The sequence below is a fragment of the Corvus cornix genome, chromosome 4A, assembly GCF_000738735.6.
Source record: "Corvus cornix cornix isolate S_Up_H32 chromosome 4A, ASM73873v5, whole genome shotgun sequence".
Classification (NCBI taxonomy): Eukaryota; Metazoa; Chordata; class Aves; order Passeriformes; family Corvidae; genus Corvus; species Corvus cornix.
In genome coordinates this window covers 15812258-15832716 of record NC_047058.1, presented here as the reverse complement: position 1 = coordinate 15832716, position 20459 = coordinate 15812258, and the positions used below count along the sequence as shown (strand labels likewise).

General features: G+C 41.6%; 1 protein-coding gene across 5 annotated transcripts in view; it reads left to right on the top strand.

Annotated features, from left to right (window-relative positions):
• Nucleotides 1-20459, top strand: part of HTR2C (5-hydroxytryptamine receptor 2C) — a 263993-nt gene that overhangs the window by 175157 nt on the left and 68377 nt on the right. For 4 of the 5 annotated variants that reach the window (XM_019288120.3, XM_010403266.4, XM_010403264.4 and 1 more), the window contains one exon: nt 15410-15833. The gene's annotated coding sequence lies outside the window, so the exon portion shown is untranslated. Of the gene's footprint in view, nt 1-14162; nt 14183-15409; nt 15834-20459 lie in introns of those variants that run through there. The other variant, XM_019288121.3, reaches the window with a different exon arrangement.

Below are 20459 nucleotides of genomic sequence, written 5' to 3'. Positions count from 1 at the left end.
AGCACTAAAGAGCAGATTTTGTTAAGGCATCTGAACTGCCTTGGTTTACATACAGTGCCATGCAAAGTGACTTTGGAAGTTATTTAATTTTTCACTGTGCACACATTTGGTCCTGAAAATAGCACAAATACTGGAGTAGATTTGCTTAAAACCATGAATATCTTCCCTTCTGTGAGAGCCCCTTTGGTTGTTGTGCTTTAAAATAAATCACGTTTCCATGCATTTTGGCTTCCTTGAGCATTCTGGGAGATAATAAACTACTTCATTTGCAGGGCGATATTTCATATGTGGGTGTTTGGGACCCTCACATCCATTTTGCAGCTATTTGCTTTATCACTTACTTCATCTGTGCCTGACCCATCTCCATCAGTGGAGCTTGACATGTTCTGCAGAATTCCTGCTGGCTCCAGTTTGCAGGAAGATCTATTTCTTCCTTAAACTATAAATATGTGGGTGCTATCACTCATCTTCTCTGCAGTGGCTGTTTATGCTAGAAACAGTCTTTGGGGCTCTTTGATCCCAAACCACTTGGTGATTCTTGCATGTCTGATTGTGGCTGCAGTTTGAACCAATCCTCAAACCAAAGAGGCCAGATGGGATTCCCTCAGAGGTCAGAGAGCATTAAGCATAAGCCCTGTAGTAGCATCCAAGAGGTTTTCAGGGTCAGAACTGTTTTGTGGCTCTGGGATAGCTGAAGGTTTCTTCACATAGGCAAACAGTGAACTCAACCATTTTGGGGTGCCTTTGTGGCATTGTAAGATGCATCTAGTAGGGTGTCTGATTCATCTTGCTGGGGGAGGCTGGGAAAAGAGAAAAATGACCAAAGGAGTAAAGCAGAAAGGCTGAAAGGGAAAAATGGGAGAATTTTCATTGTGTTGGATACCTGAGACCAGGTACCAGCACTATGCAGCTGGAGATGGCCCTTGCTTGTGAAGTAACACCAAATACCTCCCATCTGTGGCTCTGGCAGTGCCTGGAAACAGGGAGACATGTCATTATTAGAAGCTGTGTGTGTAAAGAAATGCTGAGCCCCTGCAGATGATGCTGGCTCCAGAATGCCCCCATGTGCAGCTGGATTTTTGCAAATAAACCCATGGATCCTCTGGGCAACAGTCAGTCATGGAGCAATACCTGGAAACTGGTTCAATGTCATGGACACTGTGACCCACAGCCAGGATACCTTGATGGCTCTCAAATCTGTGCTGTGTTGGGGTTGTCTTTTCCTGAGGTTGAGATAATCAGACCAAGAACACACTTTACTCCTGTGGGAAGTGATCACAGCTATCACCCAGTCATGGAGACTTGTTCCCAAAGGCAATATTCAATATGTGTATTGATAGAATTCCAACTTTAAAAAGATAAGGTGACATTCCTGTGTCTTTTTCAAGAAGTTTTACTCAGCTCCTGCTTCTCGCCAATGGCAATATTGTGTGATTTTAAACAAGTAATTTACTTACTGCTATCTGGTGTTTCTAACTAAGAAGTTTTTTTCCTCAGGGTACAGTGAGAGATATTTCTTTGATATTGTTAACCTCAATGAAGCTGAGCAAACTAGTAACTTAAAAGCTTTCTGGGATATCTAGTGAAATATTTAAAAAATTGAAATATTGACAAAAATACAGTAAAATACAGTTGAAAGCAATGAGTGGTAGCTGCATGCATGCAGTATGGATCCTGTTTTCTTGTTTGAAGAAGTTATTTATTTAGTCATGCAGTCAAAAACACCTCAATTATAAAAACAAGCCCTAGCGAACTTTTTTTTTCTCCGAGTGCTTTAAACTGGGAAACTGCCTGAGTAATTTTCTTCTGAGTACAAGTAATTACTCAGGTTTGCACTCAGTGACTTTGCTTTTATTAAGGCTTAGAAACAATACTGTATTTTGAATCCCATTATTCTTTCCATCCCCAGCATTAAGCAGAACATTAGTGAGTGAGCTAAGGAGCATAGGGTGAACACAGAGGTATTTTCTTTGTTTGGGGAGGAAAAATCTTGATTGACATTTATCAGTGGTTAATAATTTCTGTGGCTATGGTCAGTTTGTAGCAGCAACAAAGATTGTTTTATAAAGCTATTTCCTTGTAAATGACATTTTAAAATTTGCTTGATTACTCATCTTTCTGGCTTTGAAAATTTCTAATTTATTTTGGAAGCTGGGTCATAATGAACTTGCAGGCAGCTTATCACATCATTTCCAAGAGACACCAACACTGGTCTGTGGTTGTATTTTTGCTTCTGATAGTATGTGTTTGCTTTATGCTTTGCTAAACATTAAGATAAAAAATACACTTTGTGGTAGTTGGGAGCCCTGCCTATGCTCCTCTGGAGGGAAGATGATGTCAGGGGTATCTTATCTATCAATATTCCCCTGGAAACAGGTGTGGGTGTCTTTGTGAAAACCTTTTAGTGGGAGATGGCAGTGGGGAAGTGACTGTGCAGCTGCTGTGCGTGACTCTGTGATGATGAATTCCCATTGGTGGCAAAGGAATTGTCTTCATCCTGCACAATATATATTTTCTCATATCAAATGAGCTTAGAAAGCACACACCACATTCCCTGATCCTCCAGAGGCTGAGACTCCAGAACCTGAAGAACTGGATTTGGGCCATGAAAGTTTGTCTTCTGGGGTGCAAGGACTTTCCTTCCTGGGGCACAGGCTGATAACCCCAAACCAGCAAGGAAATTGTAGTGGTGACCCTGAGCCTGCACAGCAGGAAAAGTGGCCAAGGCTCCCTCAGCTCCAGGAGGTTTCCTAGTCTGGCTCTGGGATTTAGGGCCCCCTTTCCTGAAAGGAGCCTGTGGTCTGACCATGGTCATTCCCCTACTGCAGTCAGACAACGTGTGTCTCACAAATGAGCACTTTCAGATGCATCTCCAGCCATGTTCCCAAATGGTATGCACCAAATGAAAGGCATTGTTAGCTTTTGTCTTACAAGTAGGGTTTCCAAATAATCATCTTTCAAAACCTGTCATATTTTGGGGAGCTTTACACTCAATAGAATAGGCAACTGAAACATCATCTTCCAGTATTCTCACAGCAAGTACACTTAAAATTCAGATTGTGTTGGGGGACAACACAGCAATGAATACAGGGGAGACAGGATTGAGAATAGATTTTTCCAAGTCAGAAGGTTTAATCCCAGCTCCCACAGAAGATTTAGCTCTTTCCATGTGGGATGCAAGCCTTGTGGCTCTGAAATAATTAGCATGCAGAGTTAGTGTGTGTTACACAAGATAAAAATGGACTTTCTTTAAAAATCATAATGAATACAAAAAATATTATTTTGAGAACTTAAGAGAAGTAGTATAACAGCTTATACCCGTTTGTTTATGAGCTAATAGAGGAGGTATAAAGATGACTACACAGCTCTGAAGTTTTAGAGTTGGGATCAGTTGTTAACTTGGCTTCCTTCTAACAAAAAATTCTTTACTATCAACAGCAGATAGCCAATAAATGGACTTTTTCATATGCCTGTCTTTGCTGGGGATGAGAGGTGCACATACAGAGTTGTATCATGCTGAAAGCCAGAGCAGGTGCTTTTTTCCCAAAATTAAAGCCTCCAGCCTGAAGATGTTGCACCATGAGGGTGTCGTGGGTTTCCTTGAGCCTTAGGTTACAGATGAAGAAAAGTTTGATTTATTTATTCTGGATCTTTGCAGAGATTTTTTTTTTAACATAAATTACATTTAATTACCCACAGTAAGTGGACTATTTTTTCCCCATCTCAGCATTTGGGGGTTCTGATTTTGGTGGTGAGGACAGGAGAGCTTGTGCTGTGCTGCAGTCAGCAGAGGAGCAGGATCTCCTGGGATGCAGCTGGGTGCCTCTGGTGCCTGATGGCCTCAGTGTGCTCCAGCACCAGCAGCATCTCTGAAGCTCTGTCTGAATGCTCTCCAAGCCTGGCTGTGGCCATTGGGCTGTTCATGCACAGCTCTAGGTAGGACATTACAGCTTCCAGCTGCTGTTTGCTTTGGAGAGTTCAGCACTGAGGGCTGGGTTCCCCTCCCTGTGTGGGTGTTTCTGAAATGTGGAGCTGCAGGGAGCAGCTGGATTGAGTCAGGACTGTGGCACCGTCCAGTAGGTGCACAGGAAAGGATGCAGGATTTTTCTCCTCTATTTCCCAATGTGACAAATAACTTGGAAATAACAGCAAAGAGATCTTCCAGTTATAAAGTGATTAAGAAAGGGGGGAATGGGTTTATAGGAATATGCATCTCTGTGTAATAAAATATTGTATGTGATGAAGTGAATTCAGCCTCATTTTTAGTGTTCTAAAATGATAATGTAGAGGAAAACCTATTCCAGACATTTCTTCAGGCATTGCAGTTACTTCATTAGCCTTTATTTCTTCTCACTTCTGCTCTCTTGACAGCTTTTCTAGTCTCAGGTTCTTCCTTTTTGAAATGCTTTGATGTGCTCATCTGTTTGACAAACTGTTTAAGGTCTTGATCTTAATTTAACATTTGTAGATACCCACAGAGGGTTTTGTTAATGAAGTCTTTAAAATACTAAGTGAAGTTCTAGTTTTTTTCAGGAACAAAGTTTTATCCTTGACATTATTTTTCCTTTGGAATGATATTCCTATTTAACATCTAGGAAATTTTTAGTCTTACAAAGCAGCAATGGGCTTGTAAGGCTGGGGATGTAATTAAATGAGGATTTTATATTTCTTTGGGATGCCTTTTGTTAAAAGATAGGAATACATCATAATTGAAAATGTCTTTTCAATGATAGAAGCCTTTGATACCACAGAAGCATGAGAGTAAGTGGTTGCCCAACCTCAGATTAGGAGTGCTCCCATACATTGATGGATAATACTCTTTTCTGGAGTGAAGCCATGGTTTTTGCTAGTTCGTTTGGTGTAAGGTAATTAAATTGAGCTAAGGTTTACTCATAAACTATATTCATTAATTTTAGCACTACTGACAGTGACAGCAGTCTGAGTTCCTAAGTCTGCAATATGGACTGACGGGAATAATTCATTGTCCTGTTGTAGCCAGATCTGGCATTTCAGATCTCCAATACCAGATGCAGTGGCTATAAAAGCCTCCTTGAAGCACAAGGAAAAGCTGTGTATTAAAGGAAAAGGTTGACATGAAGAGGAAGAAAATGTTTCCAAGAAGCCTGTGAAACTAGGAGGTCACGTGTGTTTTATTGTTAAAAAATATTTGGGTGAATTTTGGGAGCCCCTCTGTGGTGCTTAGGGACCTGCTGCAGCCCAGAGAGACTGGATCAAGGGGAGCACATCCCCACTGTCCTCTGAGGCTTCACTTTCTGTGGAACTGTTTTCTACTTGAATCACACAAAATGTTTCTTTGCTATAGTAATGTTTGCATTAAAAAAAATTTACAAAATTGGTTAACAGTTTCCTGGCAGTGTGAGCAGCATAAATGTGCTGTTGGTTCTAAGGCATTTGCCATGAACATGGTCACAGTAGACTGGTCCAAATGTGATCTCTTTTTGAAAAGACAAAACAGTCTTCTTGTTTTCAAGGCAAAACTTTAGGGAAAACTTACTACTGAAATGTGGAATTTGCTGTTGCTTTTAATCTGCCAACAACTAGCGTAGTTTTGGCTGGTTGGGTTTTTTTTTTTCTTCTTTTTCCTTAGTGTTTTCCCTCATAAACAAAAAAATGTAAATAAATTACATGCATTATCTAAAATAATGTAAAATAATTCCATTAGCTAATTTCATTTGGCTAATTTTTAAAAGAAAAATATTTTGCCTCTGGTTAAAGCTAAGGCTCAACATGCACAGCCTTGCTGCCTTTAAATGCTAATGCAGGCTCATTCTTTAGGTAAGGACCAAGAGATCCTTAGAAGTGAGAAAGCTGCATCAAGAGGTTTGACAAGGCTCATTAAAGTTCAATTAGAAAATTCGTTTTAACATCAGGCATCCTGCCCCTTTTATTTCCCAAGCACAAACAATAAAATTTTCATCGCATACAAGTACATACTTAAAATGTGCTATGGAAATAAATAAGCTTCATGTTTAATTCATCTTATATAATAATTGATGCCCATTAGGGATTTGGATCAGGCATTAGGTATACAGCTACAAAGTGTGGCATTGGATGTGTGATTCCCAACTGTCCCTACTGGGAAGTTTGTCAAGTGAATTGAAATAAAAATTATTTTCAGAAGAGTTATGATAGATCTTTTCTAAAGAGTTCATCTGTTTTCTGAGAAGTGCAGTCCTGGCACACACTCAAAAAAACTTGACTCAGCACCTTTACATTGAGGGATTTCATGGTTCTTTTAACTACTTCTGTAAGTTTTATTCATTTAGCATCATACTATTTTCAGTTGTTGGTTCTCAGCCATGGGGAATAATCCCCTCCTCCTGCCCCCAGTATTACAAAAATTTGAATTTTTACTTGGTTGTTTGATTACAGGGTATGAGTTTTGTGAGGCTCATGATGTGGACATTTACAACGTCAGTAAATCCAGATGTGAAATTCAAGCATTAGGCAGCTCCCATGTACTGTGGCTCTTAAGGCTGCTCTTAATTCCTTTTTTGCAGCGATAAACCTGCCAAGAATGCAGTGCTTGTTATGCCATGATGGATGTCTTGTGGAGTCAGTCCTTGTCCCCAGTGCCTGCCCTTTTGCTGCCTTTGTTTCCTCTGCAGTACTGCTTATCTGTGAGACACTGTGTGGCCTTCTGAAATGGTGCAAACCTTTAAATAAATGTGGTATTTTTGGCTGAATGCAGACATGGAGACTGGTGTGGTGGCTTTCTAATGTGCTGGGTTTTGGCTGTTCAAACCCTGCCTTTGAGGGGCTCGTTCTACAGAGTGGACACTGTCTGCATGTAAAATTATTCACCAGAAAATGATTGGGAAAAGTAAATGAGTCCTGTGATGGTTTTTTATTACATTTATCACTTACTTGCATTAATGCAATTAATGTAGAAGTGTTTGGGGAATCTTAAAACGTAGAAAGCAAATCAGGTAGAAGGTAATGACTCATGTCAGGGAAAGAGATGCCCTTTGTGCTGTCCCTGCAAGTCTTGGCTATAACCAGTTTAGGAGGGTTTTTAGTTCCCAAATTGGTGATCAAAACTTTGCTGGCAGTTGTGGTTGCTTGGTTCTTAGTCCTGTGGCACAGGTAATGAGGGACTGCAGCGTTTTGGCTGCCCCACAGGACATGTATTTCCATCAGTTTTAAATACTATTCAATAGTACTGACCTTGCAGGAACGGTATTTTCTAGAGGAAACTCAAATATTAAGTCTTCGTAATTTTCACTGTAAATCACTTTGGAACCTTGCATTAAAAGGGAAACACCCTCTTAAGATATTTATTTACCAACTGTAGTTATAAAAATAATGTCCTAATCTAAAAAAATTTAAAATACTAATAAATGGGAAATCCACAGAGAACCTCTTAACATCTAAAACCAAGCCAGCCCAGTGACTCAGATATTATTGATTGTTATTGCTTGGTGTTCTTAAAGAACCCTCCCTGAGTCTTTTTTCAAAGACTAATAACTAATTTCAATAAGCTGCACTTTTCCCATCCTAGGTAGGCTAGGTATTAAAGCTGACAGTGCAAAGTGTAACCTCCCAGGCATTAAACATTAAATGGGCATTTTGTGAAGGCAGTGGCTGTAACAGAGGCCCTGGTGTGTGTATCTTCCCCTCCTTATGAGCACTTGGCAGATTATTTTGGTGAGTCCCCTGTGAAGGGACAGAAAAAAGCACACCCCTCTGGCTCAGAAAAAAATTCACTTGTGACATCATTCCTAAACTGTTGTCTTAACTTCAACCCAAATGTTTCCTGCTGATAGCAATGCCACTTCCTTCATTTTGCATATATTCAGAATCAGCACCTCATATGATGTCTGCAGCTTGGCCAGTGCTTGTCATTCTGTGAAGACAGTGAGCTGACATGGAACTCATTCTTCACAGTGATACTTTCTGCAGGATCAGCTCTCTTTTTGCTGCCTGTACTGCTGTCACCCAGGATTAAAAGCTGTAGGTACCCCAGGGCTGCAGCGTGGGCTTTCAGTGGCTTGGATGAGAACTGCACAGATGCATCAGAACAGCATGGGCAGTGACTTCTGGGAAGATCATGAAAAACTAAAGTCTGGCTAATGGACCCCAGTTCCTCTCCCTTCCCTTTTGGCAGTCGTTCATGGTAACACAGAGTGAGTACAAAGCCTGGCGCCAAGACAAAACGTTAGTGATTTGTGCTGTAAGTGTTCCTAAAGGCAAGAGGGATCTTTAAGGGCTTCCCTGGACTGATTCCTGTTTGAACTAAAGCCAGAGCTTAAGCCAGACTTTGTAGAACTGCAGCTTCTTGCCCCATGGCCATGGCACTGGGGAACTGTGGTCTCAGACCAGCTTTGTCACAGGCTCTGGGCTGAGCTGGGCACATGAGAACGCTGCCAGAGGGTGTGTGGGGTGTTTGGCCAGCTCAGCCCTGAGCAGGGGCAGTGCTTTCCTAGGCGGAAAGACAACCTGGTGTGGAGTTGAATCTTGCTGAGCATCTGGACCCTCTTGGGACCAGCATGGCTTATGTTTGTGATGCTGAGTAAAACTGACGTGACAAATTCTACCTCACAAACAGCACACAGAGAGTCTTCCCACTTTGGCAAGGGGGTCAGTGGGATCCAGTGAAAAACAGAGACTGAAGGAGTGGGTGTTTGAGCCTTGTGATGAGCTGAGATGATGTACCTGACATCCTGCTCAGCCCAGGCGCTTCTCCTATTTTGGATAAGACCCCTTTGCTCCTGTGAACTGGTTATGTGGGGGTGCTGGACTACGTTTCCTGTCCCATCTGCTTTGGTTCTGATGAGCATTAAGTTTTGAAGCTGCTCTGTGCTCTTTCTTGTTGATGGCATCCTTCAAATCTGTTCCATCTCCAGGGAATGTGAAGTTTTGGGGGAGGGGGCGAGGCTTGTTGGTGGTTGTGTTTGCGTTGGTTTTGTCTTTTTAACTTAAACCTTGTATGTCTATCTGAAATAAAAATGTTTGAAATATACCCCTTCAGAATTAAAATGACATTGCATAGTTCCTATATTAAGATTTAAACCCTTCATAATATCTCAAGTTCACATTTCCTATTAACATGTAAAGAAAGCTACAACCCAGGGAATTCTCTGGCCAAACACATGAATTATCCTTACTTGCGAACCACTTTAGTTCATAAAAGCAGCAGCTATCATCAATACCTTCTTAGGTAAAGGTGAGGTGAGGTCTTTCCTAATCTTTGGTTCATATTATGATTAGCCACAATTGGCTCAAGTCACTAATTATGTAGATAATTTTCTTCATGTGATGACTTTTTTAAATGCAAGCTCAATGGTTGCTTTTGTAGCCAGTGCACCTATTAAAATACTCTTTTTCTGCATTGTAAATTGAATTCCAGCTTTGATTCAAAAGCAGTTTAACATAAGTTGGAGGTAAAATTAATTATCTAAACAGTAAGAAATGTAAGAAATATGGGAAAATGTAGTTGCTAACATGGTGTGCTATTAGCATAAAAATATTTGAAGTTTCTGTAGTGCCACAAGCTGTGGTAACTGTTACCAGGCAATCAGAATTTTTTTTTTTGGGGGGGGGGAAGATTAACAGGTAACTAGGATTAGACAATAGGGTGAAAAAAAGTTACTTAAATGGAAATATTTTGGTTGCAGTCAGTGGCTCCTAGGTCAAACTCCTATTTAGATCATCCTTCTTGTTTGCATTGTGTTTCCTCTAATATTTTCTGCTCTTTGAATACCTAAGTTGGGTTTCACATGCATTGTTTTGGAGATGAAGCAGGGACATGACATTGCTGTCGCCCTTCCTGGCTCCAGAGCAGCAGGATCCCTTCCCTCTGCCCACCCCAGTCCCAGGGCTGGGCTGCTGTGTGGTTCATGAGCTGAGTATCTGCTCTGGGAGAAGGGAGAAGACATCCCCTGCACTGCACCAATGCAAACACCTTTGCATTCGGCTCTATTTTCAAGGGACAATTTTTTCTCTGTTACAGACAAGGATCAAGGCTAAGGGCACTTAGGCCACTTCTCTGTTGGCCTCAGGGTACAAAAGTGTCAGGTCAGAAAGCAGCTCCTGGCTTTGTAAAACGCGGGCAGTCCAGCCGAACGTCAGTGACGAGGAAGGGACGGCGTCCTCTGCACTGAGGCATCACAGGAGAGGAAGTTTGTCTCCTGTTATTTAAGAAATCCACTCCCTTTCTTATGCAAAGCATATAGGAACAGTAACAGGAAGCATCATTAACCTTCCTCTCATTTGGGGAGGAACTGCTTGACTGCACTAAAATTATTATGAGTGATATACTGGATGTAGAACAGGAATGCTAATTGGAAATTGAGTCAGAAGAGAGGTGTCTGAGGGACAGAGCAAAAGGTGATGCTGGCATATGTTTCATTCTCTGTGCAAAGGACTGCAGGAAAAAGGAGAATGACAGAGGGCAAAGCTGAAGCCATGAAGAATTGCTGTGTGTTTAATGTGTTTGCTGCACCCTACCTTGTTGGCAAAGACCCTGCTCCTACAAAGCCAGTGCCAACTTCCATGAAATGAAAATTCTAGTGTGGTGGAGAATATCATTGCTGGCTTTTTCTGGCTGTAAAAATCGTGCACTCTTTGCTTTGCTCTATTTCTTTTTCTTTCCTAAGAGTGTTCTAAAACACCTAAATATCCAATATTGTCTATGCTGACTCTTTAGCGGGGAAAGAGCAACGTGCTCATGCCTTGGGGCTTTGGGTGTCACCTGCTGAATGGTAGAACAGATTGAAGTTAGATAGATGGCAGTTTTGAAAATCCTCTCTTGGTCTGTGCTACTCTGAGTTGTTTGGTGTCCACTGGAGAAGATGCAGTTTCATGTCAAAACTGTGTTCTTTCTCATCAAAAGATCAAAATGAGAATTAATCTTCTGCCCTCTTGTGATTGTGTCTCTGTGTGTTGCTCTTTTGTGGGGTGTTGACTTGGGGTTTTGTGGTGGGCTGTTTATTTCTACATCAGCAAGTAGCTGTTGGTTATGAGTTAGATTTCAAATCAGGCCTCTAGAGATATACAGTTATCTTCTTACTATCTTCTTACATGCCATGAAGCCATTCAAAGGAAAACTGTAAGCCATTCTCTGCAAAATACCAAGTTTCTTTTGCTTTAGTCAGTAACATTCAGAATTAATGAAACTGGGTTTAAATATTAGTTTTCTTCTTTTTTTTTTGGTGTTTTCTTTTGTTGGTTTTTTTTGTTTGTTTGTTTCTATTTGCTGGTTCCCAGTTCCATCCCATTTAAGCAGTTCCAAGGTAAGGGGCAAACACAGCCTATGTCCCCACCTATACTTTGTCCCTCAAACCAAAGAAAAATGTGTCCAATACAGTTTCTGTGTTGTGATAAAAATGCAACTACAGTCTATGCTTGCCTAATTTCAGAGATTAGAACAAACAGAAGAGATGTTTTTACCCTTTTGTGGACTAAGAGAGAAAAAATCTTGCAGCTGACTGTGAGGTTTATAACCTGTGCAGGTCTCGTATGCTCTGGGATGTGTGGGATACCCTTTGGTGTTCTTGGATTTATTTAATCCAAGGGGAACCCATGGATGGGATTCAGGCTTTGTGTCCCTCATACGAGGAATAAGTCTTTGTCTTAAATAGGATTGTAACTCTCTTGTGTGAAAAGAATAGTGTGAAGTCAGCACAGGTGACTTTTCTTCCTAAAGCCATATAAATCTCCATGAGGCTCCTTTGTCACACCCGGTGGCCTCAGGGAGGGAGTCCTGAAGAAACTGACCTTCAAACAGAAATAAAAATGAGATGAAAAAGTTGAGTAAAACACTCTTCTGTGCTTTAGTCACAGCAGTTCAAAACTGAGTTAAGTTTTCAAAATTTGGTATTTTTTTTATTTTTTGAAAGATAATTCTGAGTAGTTGTGTGGCAGCGTTGACTATAGTGCTAAACTCAGCCTGCAATACACTGAAAAATATATTAATAATGGTACAGAATTGTAAATGCCCTAACATTATTCTTCTACTGCACTGGCTTGAAACACTTACACTTATCAATGCAGCAGCAACTTAATTCTTAATTAAAATCACTAAGCAAGTGCAGATTATATTTAATTTAAATATGTGTTGACTTTGTTTAAGCTTTCAAAATAGATTAGACTTTGAACAGCAAAACTGCTAATATCTGAATGATAATTTTACTTCCGAGCCCAATCAAGAAGCTTATCAGGAATAGAGCTAAGAAGTTGCTGTGTTTGAGGCAATACTTTATTAAAGTATGTACAGAGGGCCTTTAAAAATGAGCACTCTCCAGTAAAGAAAAGTTTTGTTGCATCTGATAGTATTTTAAAATCTTGCATTGTCTCTGTTATTTGGGAGTTGCAGTTCTTCCCATGGCCCTAAGTACAACTGCAAAAAATATACAATGAACCAAAGACAGACAAAAACATACCAACCTGCTAATCCACTTGCTTTTCAAGGCTAAGCATGTTAAATTAAAGCCCATGATGATCCCAGTTGATTTAACTGGTCAACACATATAAAGTTGAGCATGTATGTAGATGTTTTCTGAGTAGAAATATAAACCTCACACAAAGAAAATTTTCACAGTTTTAAGGGCATTCCTCTCTGTAAAGAAGTTATTTGCATTAAAATATTCCCCACAGGAGTATTAGGTAACCCAGAACATCCTTTGGCACAGCATTTTCTCCAATATGGCTCAGCCACAGTACCACACCACCAAGGCTTTTTCAAGGACCAGCTCAAACTCTTGGCTTCTCATTCCTGTTCTCCTCTAAGTCACTTTTATTCCCTGCTATACCCTTTCATTTTGAGAAACAGTTTCTCTACTGCATTTATCTGTCACATGCCTAAAGGCTGTCAGATCCTGAAAGGTTTAGGATGATTTAATGTAACTTGTAGGTTTAATTTTGCAAAAATGCTCATGTTGCCCAAATAACACAATATCTACGAAATCTTTCAGGACTGAATTTGAACGTTCTGGAAGTCTGTTGGCAGTGCCTCACATTTTTCATTGTGGCAAAAAGTGCTCCTGAGATTGACAGGCTCTTTGTGCATTTCATGTTTCAACTATCCTTACAGTCTTCCCTTGGTTTTTACTCTGTATTGTGAAGTCTGTAAGAGCTGAAAGATCGTTTCTGCTTTTTTCTTTATAATGCTATGAAACATTATGTGAATTATTTTAGATTGTGTTTCCTGTCTAATTGTACATTGCTGTTTAGGTTGGAATAGAGCATGTGTTTAATTTTTCCTTGCCCTCATTACATTTTATTCCCTGCTTCACGCATCGCCTGTCCTGTTAGTCCATAAATCTGATCTATTCTAATCACTGTAAATTCTCTCTTTCTCCTAGCTGTGTGTCACCAGCAACACTAGTCACTTTGGAAATTGCTTTCCTGAGAGGTCATTTTATAAAAGATAAAGGAGGAGGCATTGTGCAGTGCTGGTGGGGCTTCTCACTCGTCTAAGCCTCAGAGCAGCTGCTGCAGTCCATCCTCTGTTCATAGGCTCATCTCAGCCGCTGTCACAAGCTGAGAGAGTCACCAAGGGGAGTGCCTTGGGCCTCAGACTGTAGCATGGCAAAGTCTTCACTGGGGTTTGTCATCTGTATGCAGTATAAATTACACCATATTGAGTGGCCTGGTAAAGGAGAGTTACCAGTTCAGAGTCACTTCTTTCGTAAAAACTACTTTTTAAAGACAGAGGTTTTGTGGTACTTAAAACCAGACTGTTGCAGAGCCAAGAACCTGCATTGGATGGTCCATCACAGGATCCCCTTATTCAAGAATACATTGTGCAACTCTTCTGTGCCTCCTGCTTGGCTTCCTCTTCCCTTTGAAGAGCACTGATGGGTTGATATTTGGTATATTGATGTGATAGTAGGTCTGTGGGTTAGCTGAGATCGGTTACATCAGTAATTTTCCCATTTTCCATGCTTGTAGATGTCAGTGCCTCCCCTATGCTCTCGTTTCTGTGCTGGTCCTGCTTTGGGGCTTGTTTTGTGGGGCAGACACTGTGCTGCAGCCAGCACACATCTGCTCATGGCCTTCCTTGTGCCGCTGCTGCTTTTCCTGCTCCTTCCCCCTCTCATTTAGCACTTCTGTGCTGTGCTAGGTATCACAGGAGACTCCTGGGAAGAGATTTCGACCTTTCTTGGACTCCTGCACAGCCTCTGCATGGAGGCTTCCCTGGTGCTGCTCTGGGGTCTGTGTGAGTGCATAGGGGTAACTGGGGAGTTTTGCCATTTTATTTTCTCGGGCTGTGCAGTAGAGATGTTTTGGAGCACGAGCTGTTCAGTTCCTCAAAGTGTCAGGCTTTTCCCTGCCTGACACTGCTCCCATGCTGGATTACTCCCCTTGCCAGTGATGCTGTGTTCCATGATATGGGTAGTGGCTCGTGGCTACAATCCACTCTTGCAGAAGGATGCCATCCATTGCCTTGGATAAATGAGTTTAAGATTCATGAATGGAAAGAACATGAGGAAATTTAAATACTAGTATTTATTTTTCCTGAATCCCTCCACCTCGTTTTTTATTTCCTTCTGATATTTCACATAATCAGGGAGAATTAAGTGGGAATGGGAGCATGCCAATTTTTGGTGTGATTACTGAAGGGCAGTTTCCACAGCCATGTGACACTACTACAGCAAAATTCAATTAGGATGTTTCATAGAGGCTTTAAGTGATTAATGTATTTATTTGATTTTTGTATGCTTTAGTAGCTTTTTAATGACCTTTTGAATGCTTCTGGTTTTTGATTGACTCATATTACTTGCTTTTGTAGCCCAGGGGTGCTGCTACATCATGTGTCATGCTATACTGGCTTTTTTCAGTCCACTGGTGACTGCTGAAGGTATAAATTCTCCCTGTTGCACAGAAATATGCCAATGTATTCCCTTCTGCTAATTTTTCAGATGTGCTACTTTAATTAACAAAGCTAACAAACAATGCTTAGGGATCTGATTGCTGAAAAGCTCTGGTAGCAGATTAAACCTTCCTGTGCAGAGCTGGTTTATTGTGTTTGCAGAGGAGCCATTCAAACCAGTGCAAGTTTGCATCAGTGGAACCCAGAGAAGAAATTCAGTGATAAACCAGACTAAATAAACAAGTGAAGTAGAGTGGAGGAGAGTGGTTTGAGCTCTTGCTGGTGTTTGTGTGATGAAAGCTGCTTGCATTTGAAGATGTTAATTATGGGCAGTTTTTCCTTGGTGTTGTGAGGTTTGAATTACTCAGAACTATGTTTAATGATAAAATACTAAAACCAGAACAAATTCTGAGTTAGCCACAGCTGACCAAGCTGTCCAATTAATAGGATTTTGTCTAATGGACTAATTGAATTCGGATGTTTCAAACGTACTCTAGAAAAGCCACAGACATTTAAATTTCAAGGATAAATGTTTTTCATTCATCTCTCTCTCTCCATCTCTCTTTCTCAAAGGTCTCCCTGGCATGTTTGAGTCTCCTCCCCAGTGAGCAGTTCAGCCCAGTGCCATCCACAGGTTCAGAGTGCTTTGAGAAGAGCCCCCTGAATTCCTGCTAGGAGGGCCCTGAGTCACAGGCACAGCAAACCTGCCCAGCTCATCACCGTACACAGGCCTCAAATCTCCTTTGGAGCAGCTACCAGAGGGGCTGAACTTCCCTGTTTCCTGCTGTGCTGTCCAGATCCTGTTCCATGTCAGCAAAGGCTGGTGGAAACCTGCATCTCAGTGGTTCCACGTGAGCGTGAGATCCTCTCCCTGCTCACCCACGACCTCTCCCTGCTCCAGCCCCTGCCAGCAGAGCTGCATCACCACCCACCAGATGTGCAAGTGGCTGCAAAGAGCTTCCCTCCCTGAGCACAGGTGCTCTCTTTCAAGAAAAAAGTAAGTGTTGCTCAGTAAGTGCTGGGCAAATGTATTGCTGCATGTTCAGATAAAGAAACTGCTGCTCCCTGGGGGTGGGCAAGGGGGCCTGGCAGTGACTGGGTTGGGAAAGTGCCAGTTCCAGCCCACTGCTCTTAATCTGCCTGGCAAGGCAGCTCTCCCAGATGAGGTCAGATGTGGTGAAGCCAAAATTCTCTTTAGGAAGCTTTACTTGGTTTAAAATGCTTTGTTATCAAATACTGCTTCTGACTTCTAACTTTTAACTAGCCTCACTTCACCTCTGTCTTTATTTTAAATTCAGTGGTGCTTTATACAAAGTGTTCTCATCAGCCAAGCCGCTGCTGGGTTCGTACACAAAGTAGTTTAGTGTTCATCTGTCTCATTTCTTTACTGTCCAAGATGAATCTCAGGGGACTGAAGCTCTGAACCAAGTGGCTTCAGGCTATTCATCTGGAAAACAGAGCCACTTAGACCTTTGTAAAGAAAATAATTTAGTAATCAGTGCAAGAGACCAATCTCTAAGCCAACCCATTTGGAAAAATTGCCAGTGTAGTAACTATAGACATTTTATGACAATACTGATTAGATCCTTCCATTATTGCCAGAAGTTCTTCTTCCCTGCAGCTTCAAGACTGAGTTGGTTTTGCACCAGCTTCTATGGTCCTGTGCATTAGAAATGCTTTGTAATTTGAGATTGATGCTGCAGAGCTGGGTGTTGAGCTGCTGACCAATGCAGATGAAACCATTGGGAAGTGAGGAAGTCACTGCTGCCTTTCCAGCTCTGGAGCAGGGAAGGACCCTGGTCTCTGCTCTCTTGTACAAAGGGGAAGAAGGGGCCAGTTAAGGGGTGTTTGCCTGCACCCCCTGCCTGCCAGCCCACAAAATCCACAGCACACCCCAGGCTCAGGTGTCTCTGGGAACACACCAGTGCCAGTGGGATGGCACTGGTCTCCTAGCCTGCCCTCTGGGGGTGCCAGTTCAGGGCATTCTCCCCCAAGCACAGAAGGTTCTCACTCTCTTGTGCACTATCAGTGGATCAGTGCCCCTGTGCATTCTGCTAATCAGATACGCATAGCAACTCTTACAACTTTTATCTAATCTCATACTTCAGGCCCTTACCTTAGAGTTTTATCCCATTCTCTTTGCAAATGAGAAGGTACTTGTGGTGCTGAACATGTTTAACAGTGTTGTTTCTGTACCTTCCACCCAGCAAGGTCCCACAGTGCTGGATATTGGCCAAACACAAAAGATACTGCTGTCCATTTTGAAAATCTTTCTGGCAAGCACAAAGTTTGGGTGAAATACAGCATAAAATAAAGTGAAGGGGAGACTGGTCTGTAGCTATAATGTTAATGCAAGGTTTTGGCTGTGTGCTTTTTAGCTTTGCTTTTGTTTTGATTGCCCATGCTTTATAATATTTTGAAAGCCTAAGGATTAGGGTAAAGGATGGAGTTCCTGTACCTGTGCTAGTGAGATACTCACTGCTCCCTCTCAACAGTTACATGCCATTTAGGGAAAATTTCTGCAGAGGTTTGCTATCCTGATGTTTCCTCTGTGGGCTGCTACATGGAAAAAACGTGGGGCAAAACTTCCCACAAAGTGGGAGCAGGGGGACAGGTAGCATGGCTCTCCCATTTCAAACTCAGGGGATCTCCAGGGACCACTTCCCCCAGCAGTTCACAGCAAGGCAGTCCAGACAGCACTCAGATCAAATCTACTGTTGTGCCATCTTAGCTCCACACGGTAAAGGTTACTGCCCAGTTCAATTAAATACATGGAAAAATAAAAGAAGGAGCAGAAGTGATGTGCCTTGAGGCACAGAAGGCACAGAGGCCTTTATGGTGCCTTTCACAGGCTCAATTACATTGCTGGCAACTATTTTCAGCATTGTTTTTGAGCAATGTTAGTGAGGAGGGAGCAGAAAGAAAATAATTCTGAATTGATGTGCCCTAAAGGCTCATCTAGAAGATTTTCACTAGCTTCATAAAAGCTCTGTACACTTAATCTAAAAAGATATAGGAAAGTGTTTTATCTCCTTTGCATGGCCTTGTCTTCCAGCCTCTTGATTTTTATTGTGCTATCATTGTCCCTTAAAATTCAGAGAAGTGTTTTGAAGCTTACACACTATAAAATTGGTAGCTATGGATCTTGAAGGATGTTTTGGGCAGCACTTCAGCAGAAAGACAAGGTCTGTACACAAGGTCAGGACCCCAGGGATGTCTCACTGGTGACTGGAGACTCGTGAAGTCTCAGTCTGCTGCAGCACATCCTCCTCTAATGGGTGGGAATGATTTGTTGGGATTTGACCAAAAATTAATGATAAAATAACTTTCTGGTGGGAAAACAGAAAAGCTTTAGCATCACCAACCCATTACTGCTTGTGGATTTTAACAGTGAAGAATTGTACTTTTGGAGAGAATAACTATTTCCATGAAAAATCCGTGGTTGCTGTCCAGCAGTAAAAACACTGTGAAGAACCACACAAGTTGTTTCTGGGGGAAGCATTTCTCAGTGGCAGCTGCAGGAGGATTGCTTTGTGCTTTTCTCAGGAGAGAAAACACCCGTGTGCTCCACGTGGTCATCGACAGGATTCACCACCTGCCCTGCTCATCACCTGGTGGGTGGAGGTGGGGATGTCCTGCTGTCAGTGTTCAGAGACCAAGAGGAGGGGAAGCCAACTCCAGCTGGATTTTATACAGAGCTATTTGTTTCCAAAAGTGCCAGCAGATTTAAATTACTGCTGCAGTTGTCAACAAGTTCCCCCTGCATATTCTGTAATGATTAAGGTCCTTGGAGGTTTTGGATTGCTTATGTTTCTCAGTGTAGCTGCAGATTGTGAACATAAGGGTTGCATCAAGTAATTTAAATAATTAATTGAACGGCAGAGGTTCCTTTCCTTCTGTGCACTTTGGGTAGGAACATTCCTGCTGACTCCACATTTGAATCACAGAATATTCTGAGTTGGAAGGGACCCACAAGGATCATCGAGTCCAGCCCTTAAGTGAATGGCCATACAGGGATTGAACCTTGATGTTGGTGTTTATTAGCACCAGGCTCTGGCCAAGTGAGCTGTGCCTCTGTCCTCTTGCTACTGAAAAGGATAACCTGCTCAGGTAGCTAAATGTTAGCTCAAAACTTGCCAGCCTTTGCACTTGACACACAGTTGCTCTCAGAAGCAGCTGGTGCCTTGCTGCTACCAGTGCCAGAGTGTTATGTTTGATGACTTAATCAACGTGTTATCCTATTAGGAACCATTTGTGGATACGAATACAGATGCAGGATGATAATTCTTGTAATTTAAAATAAAAAGTTTATTTCCTCAAATTCAAAACATGCCCATGATGCAACAGCCCATGTCCTATTCCCCATTTGCTCTGAAGTCAAGCCTAGGCAGGTTGTGCACCTTGTCTGAGCAATGCAGGGCAGTGATTTTGCTCTTATTTGATCGAGTAATTCAGAGCATCGAGAAGGTTCAGATTGATAATATGCCCAGAGTTTACAGAGCTTTATTTCTAAAAGAGAGAGAAAAGGGTGAGTCCTTCTGCTCCATTACAAAGACTGTTGCTTTTTATGCTCAGCAGAGATGTGCTTGTTTATTTTTCCCCCCTCGAATTAACTGAAACTCTTTACTGCTGCATTGAATTAAAAGCTTCTTCTCCCTATATTTTTATAATATTGCAGAAAGCCATTATCTGGTACATTCCAGAAGAGACTTTTCATCCAGATTTACAATTTATCTCCTGCTGTTCTTGCTTCTAGCTGGTGTTAGACACTTCAACAGATCCAATATATTCCGGTTTTTTGGGCAATATAAAAAGGTACATTTAACATTATTGACCTTTGATTTGGGAGTGGATGTGGGTTAGGTTACATCTTATATTTTCTTTCTAAAGGGATTGCAATTTTTCCTTTTTGCAAAAATTCAGTTGCAGCAAAGTGAAGGTCAGCTTTTCATGTATCGTGACCTTTTATTGCTTGGGCTTCCTTCTAACCTTGTTCTCTGTGATCTTATGTGGCTGCAATTTCATTGTGCTCAGTGTGTGTGGGACCAAACCCAGGACTATTATGCTTATTCTGAAGACCTTGAGAGCAGGCTTGCTTTGCATGTCTCAAGAGAGTTAACGGTTGATTTTGAATCCTGCAGGTACAGTTTAAGCATTAATTTAGCTGCTAGACTGCTGTAAAGCTTCAGCATTAATCAGGAGATAAGCAGTAATCCTGTCTTTCACAAACTTTTGTAAGTTTACAAAATTATAGAGCTTTCTCTTGCAAGGAAGTTTCTTGATCTTGTTAACAAGGAAAACAAGAAGCTTAAAGCTGACAAAAACACGGTGGTGTTGTTTGGATTTGGTGTGGTTTTTGTTGTTTTTTGGTTTTTGTTTTTTTTTTTTTTAAATTTCTAGGCTCTCATCATAGCATGCTTCCTCAGTTTGCAGGCAAGGACATGAAATATATCTCATCCACAACAGAAGATTTGCCCCAGCCACTGCTGGGGAGACTCAGTGTTCTCAGACAGTCACATTCCTTATCTCCTTTCTTTTCTCCCTAGCATCTTCCTGACTTGGAGTGCCCAATTGCATCTTAATTGGCTTCTTTCTTTTAACTGACCGTCTCTCCTTCTGAATG